At 58.0% G+C, this 17,380-nt stretch overlaps 1 protein-coding gene across 4 annotated transcripts in view; it reads right to left on the reverse strand.

The window, feature by feature from the left end:
• Positions 1–17,380, reverse strand: part of TRAF3 (TNF receptor associated factor 3) — a 108,766-nt gene extending 91,386 nt beyond the window's left edge. For 3 of the 4 annotated variants that reach the window (XM_053666008.1, XM_037130185.2, XM_037130184.2), the window contains exon 1: positions 12,038–12,273. The gene's annotated coding sequence lies outside the window, so the exon portion shown is untranslated. Of the gene's footprint in view, positions 1–12,037; positions 12,274–17,358 lie in introns of those variants that run through there. The other variant, XM_053666009.1, reaches the window with a different exon arrangement.

Here is a 17,380-nt window from a genome sequence, read left to right on the forward strand (position 1 = left end):
GTCTGGGCACGTGAGTGCAGCTGTCTTGGACCCGCCAGACCAGACCTGAGGCCAGAGACACGTCAGTGAGTGCCCCGCGGTCGTGCCCTGCGGAGTGGAGAAGAACTGCCCGGCTGAGCCCTGCCTGGCCAGCCGCAGAACCCTGAGAGCCAACAGCGGACACCTGTTTCAGGGGCTTCGCACGTCTGTCAGCAGCAGTCACTGCCTGGAACCACCTGTGGCTCTTTCAGGAAGTGACCCGGGCCCTTCTCTCCTGTCCTGGTATCAGGAACGCAGAGCCCCTTCCTCCCGTCCCCCTGGTGGACGCAGTTTGGTGGTGGTGTCAGCCAGGGTCTTCCCAGCTAGAAGCCACTCTGGGGCCAGCCTGGCACTGGGAAGCAGGGAAGCAGGTGGTGGACGACCGGATGGTCAGAGAGCTCTCCTGTCTGCGTTAGAGCCCTCCTAGAACCTGCCACGGGCCCCGGGCCGTGGGAGGGCAGGGCTCAGAGTGCTGACGAATGCCCGGGGCTGGCGTACCCAACACCAAAGCCAGACCAAGGGGCGAAAACTAAAGGCCAACGTCCCTTAGGAACGTGGATGCAAAAATGCTCAAAACAACAACAACAACAAACCAAATCCAACAACCCATGAAAAGGACCAAACCCACAACGAGGCGAGATTTACCCCAGGAAAGCAAGAGGGGTTCAACATGCACAAACCCATCGACGAGACACAGCACAGTAACAGAACGGAGGGGGCCGCAGCGTCCCATGGAGAGACACAGGGTCTGACAAACTTCAACAACCTTCCACGGTAAAACACTCAGCAACGCAGCAATTGAAGGGAACTTCCCTACCATGATACAGGGCGTTTATTTTTAAAAACCCACACCTGACTTCTCAGTCAGCAGAGCATGTCTGAGACCTTCCCCTCAGACCAGGCGCAGGCCAAGCTGCTGCTGCCGCCACCGCCATTCGAAGCTGCACAAGCCCCCGCAGAGCAACGAGGCAAAGGAGGGACGGAGGACGTCCAACGAGGGAGCGAGGGGCAGTGCCCTCTATTTACGCCCAACATGACTCTGTACAAAGACGACCCCAGAGAACCCACAGAAAAGGGCTGCAGGTGACAACAGAGTGCAGCAAAGCCGCAGGGTGTGTGGTCACCGCACATAAACCAGCTGCAGGAGCCCTGGCTGGTGTAGCTCAGTGGATTGAGCGCGGGCCTATGAAGCAAAGGGTCACCGGTTCGGTTCCTAGTCAGGGCACGTGCCTGGGTTGCAGGCCAGTTCCCAGTAGGGGACGCGTGAGAGGCAACCACACATTGATGTTTCTCTCGCACTCTTTCTCCTTCCCTTCCCCCTCTCTAAAAATAAATAAAGTAAAATAACAACAAAAAAACAGCTGCAGTTTTGTGAACAGGCAGCGAGCGATCCAGAATCTGAACTGAGGAAAGGATTCCGTCCGCAGCAGCGTCGAGAATGCAATGTCTGGGGACAGATTCAACCAAGGGGTGAAGATCTGGCGGCTGGACCAGCAAAATGCTGCTGAAAATAATTAAAGACAGATAAATGCAAAGGCACCCCATGGTCATGAACTGAAATGCCAAATATTGGGGTTTTTATTTCATTTACTTATTTTTCAGAGAGAGGGGACGGGAGGGAGAAGGAGAGGTCAAGAGACATGGACGGGTGGCCTCCCGCAGGTGCCCCAACCGGGGACCAGGCCCGCGACCTGCACGCATGCCCAGGCTGGGACGTAAACCAGCGACGCCCGGCCCACTGATCCACGCCAATCAGGGCTGAAGACCGAATGTTGTTAAGACGGCAACTCCCCAAAGCAGAGTCAACGCAATTCCCACCAAAACTCCAAATTGTTTCTGCAGATAGAGAAAAACTGAGTCTCAAGTCAGCACGGAGCCCCACGGGGGCCCGAACAGCCAAAGCATAAAGCTCACACTCCTCAAACTTACTTCACAATTTCCCAGCTCCACTGACTGGTGTGGCTCGGTGGGATGGGTGTCGCCCCACAAAGGGAAAGGTCACCAGTTCGATTCCCAGTCAGGGCCCCAAGCCGGGGTTGCGGTTCTGTCCCCAGTCGGGGTGTGTGTGCGAGAGGCGGCCGATGGAGGTGTCTCGCTCACCCTGCAGTTTCTCTCCCTCTTTCTCTCTCCCCTCCCCCTCAGTAAATACATAAAATCTTATTTAAAAACTTTGTGTAAATCTATAGTAATAAAAAAAAAAACAGTATGCTACTGGCATAAAGACAGACACACAGACCACGGGAATTAGAGTCCAGAAAAAAACTAAAATGTACATCGCCAACTGATTTCCCAGAAGGACGCCAAGGCCACCCAGCGGGGAAGGAACAGCCCGACTTCGACACACAGGGCTGGCGGGGCGGGCACGGGCCCCAGAGAGAAGGGGAACCCGCCCCACTCCGCAGGTACAAGTTAACTCAAAACAGATCAGAGACCTAAATGTCAGAGCTAAAACTACAACACAGCCGGGAGTCTTCATGGCCTCGGACCGGGCAATGACTTCTCAGGTTTGATACCAAAAGCAACAGCAACAGAAGAAAGAAATGGATAAATTGGACGTTATCAAAATAAAAACTCTTAAACATCAAAGGACATTATCAACACTGTAAAAAAACCCTACAGAATGAAAGTATTTGCGAACCGTACATCTAATAAGGATTTAATATCCAAAGTATATACGGAACTCTTACAACTCAACAACGAAAAGACAAACCCAACTAAAAAACACGGGCAGAGGGCTGGCGTGAACAGACGCTGCTCCATGAAAGATACACGGAAGACGTTCAAGTTCAATATCACTGGTCAGTAGGCAACACAAAGCCACAGTGAGATACACTTTACATCCACTCAAATAGCTTTAATCAGAAAAGCAAAATAAATGTTGCCAAAGACGTGCAGAAATCGGAACCCCAGCGCATTGCTGGTGGGAACAAGTTAAACGCACAATTACCATGAGAGCAGCACTTCCCGAGAGAAAGGAAAACAGACGTGAGCACACAACATTGGTCACCACAGCCAAGAGGCGAAAGCCGCCCAAATGTCCGTCAGGGGGTGAATGGGCACCTGCGCAGCGGCGCAGACACACGAGGGGACACCACTCGGCCACCAGTGGGAGCAGAGCGCTGACACGGGCTCGGCCTGGACGCCGCGACAGCACCGTGCCACGTGCACAGCTGGGCCGGAGGGCTTGCCCTGGGGCGCGGCTCCCTCTGCAGACAGGACGTCCAGGACAGGCAGGTCCGTGCAGACAGAAAGCAGATTAGAGAAGGGGAATAGGAAGTGATTACGTAAGGAGTACAGGGTTTTATGGGTGATGGAAAAGTTTTGAAACTAGAGAGAACTAGTGTTTGCACAACACTGTGAACACACTGAGCCATCACCACACTCTAACTTGAAACCAGTTAACTGTGCGCCATGTGAATTCTGTCTCAGTGAAGACACTGTGCTTGGACCGCAGGTCACTGACCCAGTCGCTCACACTCCTCCGTTCCCAGCATAGGCGTCTGCGACGGACTGAAAGAGGACGCGTGGCCAGGGACCAGTGAGCGACAACTGGGCTGTGCTGTGTGCGTGCCCTGCGTCCTTCCCCCGTCTCAGCTCTCTGGGCACTGCTTCCGCCCGGGGACCTGCTGATTGGCTTTCAGAGAGAGGGGAAGGGACGGGGAGGAAGGAGAGAAACAACGGTGGTGCTCTCTCGACGGGGGACCGAACCTACAACCCAGGCGCGTGTCCTGATGGGGACTCAAAGCCTACACTGCAGCTGAGTCACACCGGCCAGGGCAACGTGGACTGTTTTAATTGGGGTGTTCAGTCGCCCCGGCTGGTGTGGCTCAGGGGATCAAGCTCGGGCTGCAAACCAAAGGGTCGCCAGTTCAGTTCCCAGTCAGGGCACATGCCTGGGTCACAGGCCAGGTCCCCAGTGGGGGGGCTCGTGAGAGGCAACCACACACTGATGTTTCTCTCCCTCTTTCTCCCTCCCTTCCCCTCTCCCTAAAAATAAATTTTAAAAAAGAAAAAAATTGGGGTGTTCAGGAAAGACCTCCTGGAGGGAGTCTTTGAACTGTTCTGCTAAATAACAAAGAAAATAATGTACTGAACACAGATTCGAATTTATCACAAACCCACGTACGCAAAAACCGCTTTTCTAAAACAACGGACGGCTACCTAAGTACGGACGTGCCTTTCTGTGCAAAGACACAGTGATCATTCATTCCCAGACCTTTCGATCTTTGGTGAAGATCATTTCTTCACAGTCCAGGAATGTGCCCCCCGCCCCTGCCCCCACAGGACAGTCTCAGGGCCAGGCCGTACTCCTGAGAGGGCCCGTCACCAGCCTCTGGGACACCGCTCAGGCAAGGAGAGAGGGGCCGAACTAGCCCTGTGCGAGGAGAGGCTCTCACCCGTCACGTTCAACCCCCAGAGCGACCTTTTCCTAAACGAGGACTCTGAGGTTCGGAGCAAAGGCAACAGCCGTCACAGCCAAAGGAAAGATCGGGATTCAAACCAGGCCTGACTCCTGACCCGCACTCCCGGCACAGGGACACAAGTCCCGTTTCTGCTGAGCACGTCTCAGCCAAACCGTGGGCACGGGACGACGTGGCCCTGTCCTCAGGGTGCCTGTCGTTGTGACAGCCCCAGGATGCCCTGGGGCACCCCCACCTGGAGGGGCAGGCTAACCCCGCACACCAGGCCCTGCCAGCCCGTGGCACTGCCTCCACCCGAAGGGCCACCTGGGGAGGGGCACCCTGCCCCATAGCCTGGGCATCCTGGGGGCCCGTTCCTCCCGGCCCCTCCGGCCCGGGCACAGGGGCTGTAACACAGCCCCCTCCGTGGCTGCCCCTCCCGGCTCCGGGCACAACAAGGCAGCGGCCCAGCAGGAGCGCCACTCGAAGTCTACTCCCAAAGCTCCACTGCCGCCCTGCTGACTGCGGGGAAGCCTTCCGTGCCCTTAACGCGTGTGACCACCTGGGACCCCAGCTCCAGTTAAATCCCAGGTGAACGGGTGGTGCGACCTTCGCCATGAGGGGCCGCAGCCAGCGCGCTCTCCACAGAGTGACCGGGCCTCGGACACGTGCTGGGCACGGACACGCCGATGCTGACAGAGCCCTGTGCGGACGCGGTCTCCGCACGCCATCGTCACTGCAGACACCAGTGTAGACGTAGACTGAGAGGAAGAAGGGGAAGCAGGCGCAGGGAAGGAGGGCTGGGAATGCGACTCAGCAAGACGTGAGCAGCATCTGAAGAGCAACTTGAAACGAACCTTTGTTCTAATTTTGTATTTACTGATTGTTTAGAGGAAGAGAAGAAAAGGAAAAGGAGAGAGAAGCGTCAATTTGCTGTTCTACTACGTATTGACGCACTCATCAGTGGAGGCCTGGATGTGCCCTGACCAGGGATCGAACCCGCAACCTTGGCTCCTCGGGAGGACGCTCCAACCAACTGAGCCACCCAGGCAGGGCTGTCACTGACTCTCACGGCTGCTGAACGAAATGTTGCTGCCATAGGACAGCAACTCAGAACAGAAAGAAGTCAGTGCAGGCAAAGCAGATTTTGGAGGAAACGTAAGCTGGGAACATACACAAGTACTTTGAAAGGCAGCAAAGCTAAAGCATTTAGGATTTGGAGGCAAAACTTAAAAGTCTAAAGTATGAGCAAAATCCCAGTCTTGACCGTGAGCCAGCTCACAAGGCCCGCGGAGCACAGGGACGAGGACAGGGACTCGGGGTCCCACCGGCCTGCTGCTCCTCCTCCCCCCTGGAAGCTGGGGCGGCCTGGCCTCCACCGTTGGGGTGGCGCCGGGGCAGCACCTGGGCAGCAGGCTGGCTGCCGCTTCTCAGAGGGGACATTGGGCGCGGGGGACCTGGGCAGACGCCAGGGCCTCTGCCCTGAGCCCCCCCCCCCGCCGCTGCCCCAGCGCCCCCCCACTGGTGTGTGACCGAAGGCATCCTCTGGCCGGCTCACCCACCGCGCAGCAGCGCCCCGGAGACAGTGTGCTCACCAAGCACCTCACCTGACTTGTTAGCTTTGGCAACCATCGCTGACTGCGCTGAGTAAGTTCTCAAAATATGGGTGTTGATTAAAGAGTCCTCAACTAACACGAGCTGGAATGAGATGCCGAACAGCTCCCCTGGGGCAGGCAGCTCTCTGGTCAACGAAGAACGCAGGGAAAAGCTCCACTCGGGGCAACTGGTCCCGCGTCACCACGCCCGGCCTGGGAGAGCCCCTCACAGAACATGCACAGCCTCGGCCACCTCCCACGGGAAGGAGGCAGCTCCCCTAGCAGGTCTCCATGGCCCTCAGGACCTGACACGCATGTGCACGTCCCCGCACCTCCACACGCGGACGCTGCCCTCAGTCCTGTGGGCGTGCGTGTCAGTGGGTGCCTCGCTGTCCACTCCCCTCCTCACGAGCGGGCACTGCGGGCACTGGGCGTGGCGCTCTCAGCCCCCTTCCCAGGAAGGGGGGCTGACTCCGCGGGGCCCAGGGGCAGGACCGCCACCCCCGCCCGTGTGCGTGAGCTGGGGGGGGCAGCCCTGGGCCACGTGGTCGGATACCAGGAGACGCTCGGGGACCCCAGAGAGGCCAAGGATAAACACAACGCCCCTTCTGGAGGATCAACCACACTCAAAGTTGGGGGACAAAGTGTTTACGTTAGAAAAATCAGACGTTACTGACTGCAACATAAAATTCGTATTAAATTTTAAAAGTTAAAAGGTCCGAGACAGACTGCGCTAAAGACGCACGCCACGCCCACCGCACACAGGAAAGCCTCCTGAAACCGGGACACTACAACCGCCGCGTCACGGCTCTCGCACATCAGGCCGTCCCTAACGCACAGGGCGGAGCCTAATTTCTACAGCGAAGCTGTGACTTCTGGGCATTACTGGGCAAGGAAGGACTAAAGAGATCTGGTTTCCCCGTTCCTTTGTGAGTCATTAAAGGCACCCAAGAGCCCGGGCAGCTGGGGCTCAGTGGACTGAGCGCAGCCCGCAAATGAAAGGGTCGCCAGGTCAATTCCCGGTCAGAGCACAGGCCTGGGTTGCGGGCCAGGTCCCCAGTGGGGGGCATGTGAGAGGCAACCACAACATTGGTGTTTCTCTCCCTCCTTTCTCCCTCCCTTCCCCTCTAAAAATAAATAAATAAACAAAACCTTTAAAAATAAAAAGCACCCAAGAAAGCCACAATGTCAAAGGAAGTCTCCCATCACACCAGCCCTGAATGTACTCGGGCAGGGAGCTCCCCACTGTCAGGAGGGGACTGGCGGGGGCACCATCAAGGCGGCAGCTGTAGGGCCTGTGGCCCGACTAACTGCCCCAGCCCAGCTACGTGGGACCACAGCGTGGTGGCTGTCCTGGGTCCCTGGCCCCCACACCTGCAGGCACTGGACACCTGCCCCGGGGGAGGGGCGAGGCCCGACACGCGGCTCATTCCCGCTGGTGCACTCGGCCTCCTAGCGGGTGTCTCTTCCAGAGCACTGGGGGTTCTGAATGCTCCGAAAACCACAGTCATCGGGACTCCGAGGCCCGCGGGGTTTCACATCTTCGTGCAACCGCTGTCCTGAAGCAGGGCATCCGCCCCCCGGTCCAGAGGCCCCATGCAGCCCGGGCGGGGGGGCCACCCCCCACAGAACGGAGCGTTTAGTGAAACACCGGGAGACCTTTCTCCTGGTGACGTGCCACACACTTGACGCGCGGCCCGAGACAGCTCTCCTCTCCCCCCAGAGTGGCGCGGAGGGGCCGGAAACGGGGCCGGACACCCCGGTACGGAGCGTGTGGCGTCGCTGGGTCAATCACCTGTGCCTTTCTCTTCATGCACAGAAACCGACTTCCAATCAGTATGCTTTTAGGTTCTGCCATGGAATCCAGTGTTTACACTGGGAAGGAAATCAGGATATCAAATCAGCACGTGTGACATCCTTCTTGGCAGAATGGCACTGTGAGAAGTCACCCAAAACTCTGCATGTAAAAGCACGTGGCACCAACATCAGCAAGCCCTTAAAGTCAGTCATGAAATGAAATTATAGGGCCCAATTTTTTATTTCTTGAGAACTAAAGAGGTTTGGGTCACTTCGGGGGGGGTCCCTGGGCAAAGGGCTTTTTCCCATTTACTCCCCCCACCCTTTCTCGACACGCCCTGCCCACCTGGGGGAGAAGGGGGGGGGATAGCAGGGAGCTCCACCCAGGGGGGCGCTGGCCGCTGTGGTCCCCACCGCAGACCAGCCCCTTCCCGGGGGCAGATCGCCTGATCCACCGGAGCTCCAGGTCCCCAAGGGCTTGGGAGGAGACAGAGAACCCTGGGACGGTGGCACCTGGGCGCCCACGGAGCAGCGGCATTGCCAGCGCCGCGCCTCCGGCCAGCAGCAGCTGGGCGGCAAGTCACCAGATCCCGCCGCTCAGAAACACCAAGGGGCCTGGCGAGGACTGCCATTCTCGGGCCCTCCCCATGCCACCTCCTAGAAGCCTCCCCAAGACCCAGGCCCCAGGGGCTCTCCCTTCTCTGAAGGGCCCCAGCCCTCCAGTCCTCCACACAACCCGCTGCTTCACTGTAGCCTGCGCCTTGTGAGACCCGACGTTCTCTCCAGGGGTCTTCACGGTCTGGCTGAGGGCAGGGTGGCAAACTCTCCCTCTTCCTCGCCCTCCCCGACCAGCGCCCGTCCTGGCACCGGCTCAGTCACTCCCCGCAGGTCCTGCACCTCCTCCCCGGCACAGGGGCCCAGATGCCCAGACTTGTGCAGACCACACCTTTAAAGGCAGGCGGCGTCTCTCAGCCATCCTGGCACTGTAACCAGAACATTAGGGGAACTCGGGCCCATTAATTGAACATTAAATTAAATGAGAAAAAGACTCCCAAGTCCCAGCTAATGATCCACTTGTCTCGAGGAATGAGAACACAGGAAGAGATTCCAACCTGATGCCCACCGTTGACAGAGACTGAGAGTCAGCTGCACTCATGCCATCTCACCACCTGCCGGCCCCAGCCCACAGCCTCCGCACAGGGAGACCAAAAACCCGGCCAAGGACAGGTTCTAATGCGCCCCCTCCCCAGGCGGCTCAGTTCCCAGCACCCTCCACGCCTCAGTGGGCGCTCTGCGGGACACAGTCCGTGAGGGCTCCCTAACACGAGAGGGCTGGTTTGTATGTTTTAGTTCATTAGGGATAATAGGCATTACCCAAACACACACAATGTTTTCTTCCATTTCTTCACTTTCTAGTTTAAAATTGCATTTCCTGCCCTGGCTGGTGTAGCTCAGTGGATTGAGCACCTGCCTGTGAATCAAAGGGTCACTGTTGGATTCCCAGTCAGGACACATACCTGGGTTGTGGGCCAGGTCCCCAGTAGAGGGCATGCAAGAGGCAACCACGCACTGATGTTTCTCTCCCTTTCTCCTTCCCTTCCCCTCTCTAAAAATAAAGAGATGAAAAAAATCTTTAAAAAAAATAAAATGTAAATAAAATCACATTTCCTCCTATTTCCATCAGTTCCTTCGGACCCACAGCCGGCTAACAGCAGGCCGCACACCGTGCGTGTCCCTCCGTGGCCCTCCTGCCCGCAGGCGGCAGGCCCCGGCGCCATCCGGGCACCCTCTCCACGTTTAGACCTCGGTTGCCACGCTCTGGTCGCCTCCAAATCACCCGGCCTCACCTCCTCCTTTCCCCACTTCTCTCTGCGTCTTCAGTCAATATGATGACTCTCCTGACCACCACCCCCCACCCAGATAATTCTGCTTCCTCTGGGAGCGCCTGTAAAGAAGCACCCAAGGGGTTCTGATCCCGTGGAACCGTGTGCAGGACCTTGGTCCTAAGATGTCTCCTCTGCTAAGTTACAGTTCTTAAACTGACCCCTGCAAGGGAACTCAGCTGTTGCGTAATACCCGATAGGTTAGATGGCTCCCTGCCGCGAGAGTCTAGCTGGAAGGAGGGAGAGCAGAGATGGGCAGATTTATCGCAATTTCCTTTGTTTGCCTGAGCTAGCCCAGACTTGCAACACCACAATGACAGTTTTATCCTTCTTGAAGTACACCTTTAACATCATCAGAAAAAAGGACTTTAGAGGAGTAAACCATTTTCACCCTTTGGCTCATTAGCATATCTATGCTGACAGCCCCAGGAAGGTCCCTCTCCACCTGCAGAGTCAAAAATGAAAGGGACTCTGGCAGAGATGTTTTCAGAATCAAAATCCCGAACGCGGGGAAACAGCGAGAAGCAACTGAGATGCTCCCACTACACGAAGGGCAGCGTTCGGGGCACAAGCAACAGCAGGACTGTTTTGTAGGGACACTATTTAACCGAAGCAGCGGCCACTGCTGCCTGCCTGGCGCCTGTGGAGTGTCTGCACACCCTTCCCACTGAGTGAGGCCATCTCATTAATTCCAAAATGAATGGGCAGAGTCCAAGGAAAATAACCCGTCTTCTTTCCGCCTCACAGAAAAATTCACATGAGTATCTTAAAAAAAAAAAAGTCTGGAATTCTCCCTGCCAGCTCCCCCTGCATGCCTGACTCCTGCATTGTGACAGCTGGCACAGATGGCGTCTGGGAGAGACACCTCACATCGCAGACCTCGCAGGGCTGAGGTCTGGTCTCTAGAAGGGATGCGGGACTCCCCAACCACGCTCCTGCCACCTGCACCCACTCTCGCGAGGGCTCCCAACCCTGCAGGGCATTCCCCAGTTCTCACACTGGGAAGGCTTATTTTGTTTTGGCAAAAAAAATCTGTCGTCTTCCGACTGACTGTGAACATACAGCTTGTCACAAGGCAGGGACCAGGCAGACCCTTGCTCCCATTGGAAGAGCCAATGGCTGTCCTCACTGAGGCCAGACTCCTGCACAGGATGCAGTCTTGTCCCCGGGCCATTTCCAAAGACGTGAAAGGCATGAGAAGGCTTCAGCTCCAACTGCTGGCCCCCCCCACCCCCGGATCATTTCCTTACATGAGGGTTTCATAGGCACACAGGGGACAGAACACAACATGTCCAAAAGCTTCACCCGTGTGTGCTCACCGCAAACGCTAGAGAAAAAAAAAAAAAATTATGGCTCCTCCTCAGCGGTGTGCTGTGAATGTAAATCAAGAAGCGGCAACAGCGCTGCTCAATACGGCCCTTATGACTCCACAGAAATACATGCACAGGGCGCACACTCACACACACACACAGCCCCGTGTCATTCGGAAATCTGATTCACAGCCTCACAGGAAAAACGTGACATAAAACTGTCTCCTCCAGCGGCCCGGGAACCGAAGGCTTCTTAAATTTCAGAGCACGTCCACACGCCCCATCCATTTCCATTTCATGCTACGCTTCCCAGCTAAAGGTAAAGACTCTCCCGCACAGGATTCTCCCCAAAGGTCTGCACATCAGAGCGCGGTCCCCGCGGGGCGACGGTGGGCAGGCGGCGGAGGGCGCGAGCGGCAGCCCGGCGCCTGCGGGCGGAATTCGCCCCCGGCCGGCGGCGCAGCGCTCGGCCCAGGACGCCCGTTCTGACCTTCCGCGTCAGCGAAGGTGGAATGCGTGCTTTCTGCCCCAAACGGGGGCCCGGGCCCGCCCGCCGCCAGGCCACTGCAGCTCGGACTATGAATCAGTCGGCGGCTCATCTGCAGAGGAATGACTCAGTATAAACTTTTAAATAATGGCTCAAAAAGAGACACGCCGCTATCCCGGAGCGAGCACTCCCGTCCGCGCGGACACCGAGCCAGCCGGCTTCTCCCGGGACGGACGCCCGCCGCGCAGCAGATGCTGCTTTCTCGCCGCCCCGAGGAGGGTCACGTTCGCAGGAGGCCTGAGCCCCGTTTCCTGAAAAGCTACGGAGCCCCGGCCCCGGGCCTGTCCCCGAGCACAAAGTTTCCCGAAGTTGAGGCGTCCGGGCGGCGGGCGGGCCGACGGGGACCGGGCCAGGCGGCGCCGCACCGGGCACCGGCCTCCCGGCGCCAGGCCTGCGCCGCTCCGGCCCCGCGCCGCCGCCGAGGGCGCGGGATGGAGCCCCGAGATAGACCCGCCGGGCCCGCCCGCTCGCCGCCGCCGCCCCTTACCCGCGGTCCGCCGCCGCTCGCCGGCTCAGGAGCTCCGGGCGCGTCCTCCGCCGCGGTCCGCAGCGTCCTGCTCCCCGGGCAGCCCCATGTCGGGGGGCGGGGAAGGGCCGGCGGCCGCCGCCGCCGCCGGCTGGAAAGTCCCTGCTGGGCTGCAACCCGGCTCGCGCACGCGGCGCCCGGCCGCGCCGCGCTCCCTCGCGCCCTCACGCTCCCTCTCGCAGCACTTCCTCTCGCGCGCTGGAAATCCCCGCCGGCCGCCGGAGCGCGCCCGGAGCGCGCCCGCCCCGCCCCCGCCCCCGCCCCGCCCGCGCGCGCGCGTGGGAGCCGCAGGAGCCGCCGGCGCGGCCGGGCCCACGCGCCCGAGCGCGCCCGCGCGCGCCTGGTTGCTAAGGCCCTCCGCGCCGCGCCCGCGGGCCGGCCTTAGCAACGGCGGCGGGGGCGGGGGCGCCGGAGGCCGCCCCGCGCGGCCCCGCCCGCCGCCGCGCGCCCCGCCCCCCAGCTCAGCGCGGCCCCCGCCGCGGTCCCCGCCCCCGGCCGCCGCGCGCCCAGGCGTCCCCCTTTCCGGGTCAAAAAGCCACGCAGGCTGCGTGGGGCCCAAGAGGTGCAGGTTTTCTCGCGGCCGGGAGCGATGGCGTCACCCAGCTCACCAGGGCAGCCGCCCTCCCTCACGCTCAACTCGGCCACACTGGCGCATTCACGGCGGCCACTCACACACACTCACGGGGACCACATTCACATGTGTTCTCTGGCTCACATACACACACACGCCCTCAAACATTCTTACACAGTCATACACACGCACACACTCATTCTGATTCACTGTCACACACTGTACACAAACACAGGTACTTGGGGTCACTATCAGGCACACTTGCTTAGACATGCTCACGTGCTCTCGCATTCATACACACATCCACACTTGCGCCAGCACACACTCACACGTGTGCCGTCTCACACAAACACGCAGGAGGGTGGGGCTGAAGGTGACCCAGGCTACCTGGGCCACTGCTCTTTCTAGTGAGAGGGGGTCGGTTCAGCCCGGGTTTGGCTGGACTTCCTCTCCCTCCTCCCAGCCAGGCTGTGTCGCCGTCAGGTGTGAACAGGGCAGCCAGCGTGCTGAGAGTGCCCAGAATCCTCAGCTGGCCTGACTGCGCGTCTCCTCTGGTGACCCCAGGCCTCCTGGGGCACGCCTAGCCTCCTGGGCCAGGGACACCCCCTTTTCCAGAGGCCTCAGCCCTCTAGCCCCCCGGGCCATCTAGGGTTCCCCTGAGTCGCCTAGGACTGCACCCAGCCAGGCCCAGCGAGGTGGGAGCAGCGGAGGGCCTGGCTCTGGGAGGCTCCGGGTGGACAGAGCCAGGAAGGAACGGCCTCCATGCGAGTCAGCAACGTCAACACTGAGGACACAATGCGGACTTCTCATTTTTCTCTCCTCAAGGCTGATAAAGATTCCCGGATCAAACACGCAGTGCAGTGTGCAGAAGAGGTTTCATAGAACTGTGCACCCGGGACCCATGAAATCATATTCATCCACGTCACTCCAATAGCATGCAATAAAAATTAAATAGAAATAAAAGACTCCTGGAGTATGGCAAGCTTAAGCCAGTCCTTGTATTTCTCCAATGACTCATGTGACTAGAGGTAGGAAGTCCAGCATCTCCTCCTGCGGCTTCCCCACAGAATGTTCTAGAACCCTGGACAGTCAGAACAGGCCGACGGCGCTTCCTCAATCAGCCCCAAAGTTGCTCCTTCTCCAGCACACTCACGGGGCCTTGCTAACCAGACTCAGCCAGGCCGGGGGCAACCCAGCTTGGGCCACTAGAAGGGCACATCTCTTTGAATTCAGAGCAAAGAACCACAGGCGGCTGTCATCCACAAAGCGACCACATTGGGGCACAGGCCAGCCCTTGCTCATCAGCCCTGGGCCTCTGAGCTGAACCTCAGTCACCAGACTGGCTCCCCCTTCCTTCATGGTGTGTTCCCTTCTAGAGCCTGGGTGTGCCTTCCCACCTGTCAGAAATTGTAATAACACTGATCTCAAAGGATCTCGGGCCTGACTGCATCCCCTACCCCAGGCTCCGAGGCCTTTGTGTGTTTGCCCACCTCCTCCTGGGTCCCCAGGCCTGGGGCACTGTCAGCCAGGGAGGGACCCATTCCCACCAACTGCCTCACATGATGTGATCTATTTAAAACTTTGCCAAAATCAGATTTTGCCAAAAATTCCCTAGGCTGAACTAGTTTGGGTTATTTTACAATAAGCAACTAGGTAGACATTTCATAAAGACCTGTCAGAGGGCTGTGCCAGGATTCCTATCCTCCACCAAGCAACTCTCAGAATGAACCGATTCAGACACCACCTGTGGCCGAGCCCTCTGCTGGTGAGGCCGGCGCCTTCCCATCTCTCCCCTTTCTTGTCTTCCTTGGTCTTCCCTGGTCTTCCCTAACTGTCCAAGCTATGGGGGATTGGAGGACCCAACACAAGGGTTGCCCCAGATGGGGCAACTGCTTTAGGAGCAGGCATTAGGTCCTCCCCAGTTAAAGCAATGGGCAGCAGTGATGGGCAGCGAGGAGAACCAATCATAACTCTCTCCTCTGCATTTCAAAGGCAGAGCTCTGTTCCCTATGGCAACGTGGAACAACAAGCTGGCTCTGTATCTGGACAAAGAAATGTCTCACAGGAATTTATGCAGCTTTGCATGTGCTGCTCGCCGCCTTTCCAGGAGAGGCTCACACAGGTATTAGAGCGACTCACGCAAGTTCAAGGCTCAGAGAGCCAAGCCTGCTGGCTTCCCAGAGAAGAGGAAGAAGCATTCACTGCTTACACTGTTCGGGGGCCTCTGGCCAGCCCAGGGGCTTCATCGGGCCTCCCCCGGAGTGTAACTGTTTTGGTTTTATGATCAGGCCCTCATGTGTCACCTCCCCACACAAAGACCATTGCCTGCGGGGCTTGCGCGGGACGGAACCTGCTGGCAACTTCTCCCACTGAAACACAGCAAAGATGGCATCAGGAGGGACCTCGACACCGGACAAAGTCAAAAAGTTACACTAACTGTTCACACAAGTGGATTCCAAACTTTGCGCCCTGGGCGGTGCCGTGATCATCGGCTCTGCCTTCGTTCTTTCTGCCCAGGTTGGGGCCCCGGGTGTAGTCACCTGAAGTGCGTGAAATGAACAAGGATTAAGAAAGTCAGCCTCGCCCCAGCTAGTGTGGCTCAGTGGATTGAGCTCGGGCCTGCGAAGCAAAGGGTCGAGGTTTGATTCCCAGTCAGGGCACATGCCTGGGTTGCAGGCCAGTTCCCAGCAGGGGACACACGAGAGGCAACCACACACTGAAGTTTCTCTCCTTCTTTCCTTCCCTTCTCCTCTAAAGATAAGTAAATAATAATAAAAATTTTAAAAAAGAGAGAAATTCAGCCTCAGCTAGACTTCCCAAGTTCGGTTATCCTAAGGCCTTTCGAGAAAGCTGAGGCCGGTGGTGGGTGAGCGGAGGGAAGGAGCAGGGGCTCGGGGGCAGCAGCTGGTGTGGCGCTTCCCACCTGCAGGCCCAACCTGGTCTGACTAGACCTGTGATTGCCAGACTCCGCCGCTCCGGGCTGGGCGGCGCGGATGAGCAGTCTGCCGATTCCCGGACTGAGGCTGTCCTCCCACCCCCGCCTAGTCCATTGTTCTAGAACGTCCATCTCTGTGCGGGATTTGCCAGTTAGGTAGGTGACTTTTCACAGTTAACCAAGTTTGAACTTCTCTCTACTCTCTCTCAACATGGATGCAAATAGTAAGTTCATGTCACAGAGGCCCCTAAAGTGCTGTGTGCTCACGTTACTGTGACAGACTCCCGGCTCCTTTAAGTGAGTAACTATTTTCTTCGTAATTAGCAGGCTACCTGAATAACGCTCCATCAGTCTAACAAGGGTTCACTAAACACAAGCTGTGTTGTACTTGCTGAAGCTGGGGCAGAGGAGCCTTGGGGACATGATTAAAGGGACAGCGGACTGGAGTGGATGGCCTCCTGGGCTGTCTGTGGACCCTGTGGCCCCCGTCCCAGGTGTCCCGGTCCTGAGCCTCTGAGGGGCCGTGCTCCCCATTCCCCGGGGCAATAACGGGCACGAGCCCAGGTACGTGTCCGCCCAGCAGAGCTGGTGTGGGCCCCTCGGGAGGGAGGCCCCGCCAGGGCGGGCACTCGGGCACTCGAGCACGTGGGGCGTGGCGCGACCGCCCCCCACGGCCGTGTCACAGGAAATGGCCTTTCCTGCCTTGCTGTTTCTTTCTGAGTATGAGGCAAACCAAAAAATTTCCCCGCAGGGGGTGAAGGAACCAAACTCGGACACTAAGTTGGGCCTGGGGATTTTGCTCCTCCGGCGGCCGCTTCATTCTGCAACTGCAAATGCAGGAACTGCCTGCCCAGCCCCCAGTGAGGGCTCTTCTGGGCAGCCGCTTCCAGGTCCCTCCCCAGGAAGGACGAGGAGGCCCCAGGGCTGCCCTCTGGGGAAACAGTTCGAATAGGCCTGTTTGAAGTCTCCTGGGGAACTGGGAAATGGGACTCGGTTGCTCCTTCCTGCTCTGAGGCGGGTAGATGTGACATCTCTTGTTTCCCAAAAGAAAACAAAAGGTGAAAAAGGATGAAGAAAAAGTTCTCCATGTTGTCTAGAGCCTTGGTTCCACAGTTCTCCTCATCTTCAAGGGTAAGATCAATTTTGTCCCAGGACCAGTCAAAAATAACGGCCGCTCAGGGATGTTTGAAATATTCATTCACTCATTCATACATCCCCAATGCCCACGAGACGGCCGAGGAATCAGAGCTCCCGCAAGCCTGTTCTGCTTGCAAATCCCCCAAAGTTGCTCTGGCCCAGAGGTGCAGGGGGGCGTGCATTGCAGCCGCCCAGCCTGTGGGCCCTGCTAGCGACCCTGAGAAGGTGTCTTCCCCACTTCTTCCTCTTCACCTTCCATCCACCTGAGCTTCACAACCCCTGGGCAGACTGCAAAAACAGGCAGCAACACACTCCCCAAGGCTGTTTTCAGAACTGTTTGTTGCAAGTGTCCAGTTGCCGCTGGGTTGTCAAAAGACCTGAAACCCTAATAACACCATAGAAGCTCTGACATTTACCCAAAAAGACAAGACAGCCTAAAGATACACTTCCTAATGCTTTTGTAATTAGGCAAAATCCAGCAGCATCATTTAGCACACACCCAGGGCCACGACCTGCTCCAGCAGGTGGCGGTGGCCTCAGAGGCCCACGCAAATTTCGGGCAGGTTTCCAGAGCCTCCAACAAGGACAGACCTGTAACCGACCCCACCATCCTGTCCAGCAGGAACCACAGTCACCTACCGTCCTGGAAGCGGGCTTCGCA

Source organism: Artibeus jamaicensis, unplaced genomic scaffold (assembly GCF_021234435.1).
Source record: "Artibeus jamaicensis isolate MK-2021 breed Jamaican fruit bat unplaced genomic scaffold, CSHL_Jam_final contig_444, whole genome shotgun sequence".
NCBI lineage: Eukaryota > Metazoa > Chordata > Mammalia > Chiroptera > Phyllostomidae > Artibeus > Artibeus jamaicensis.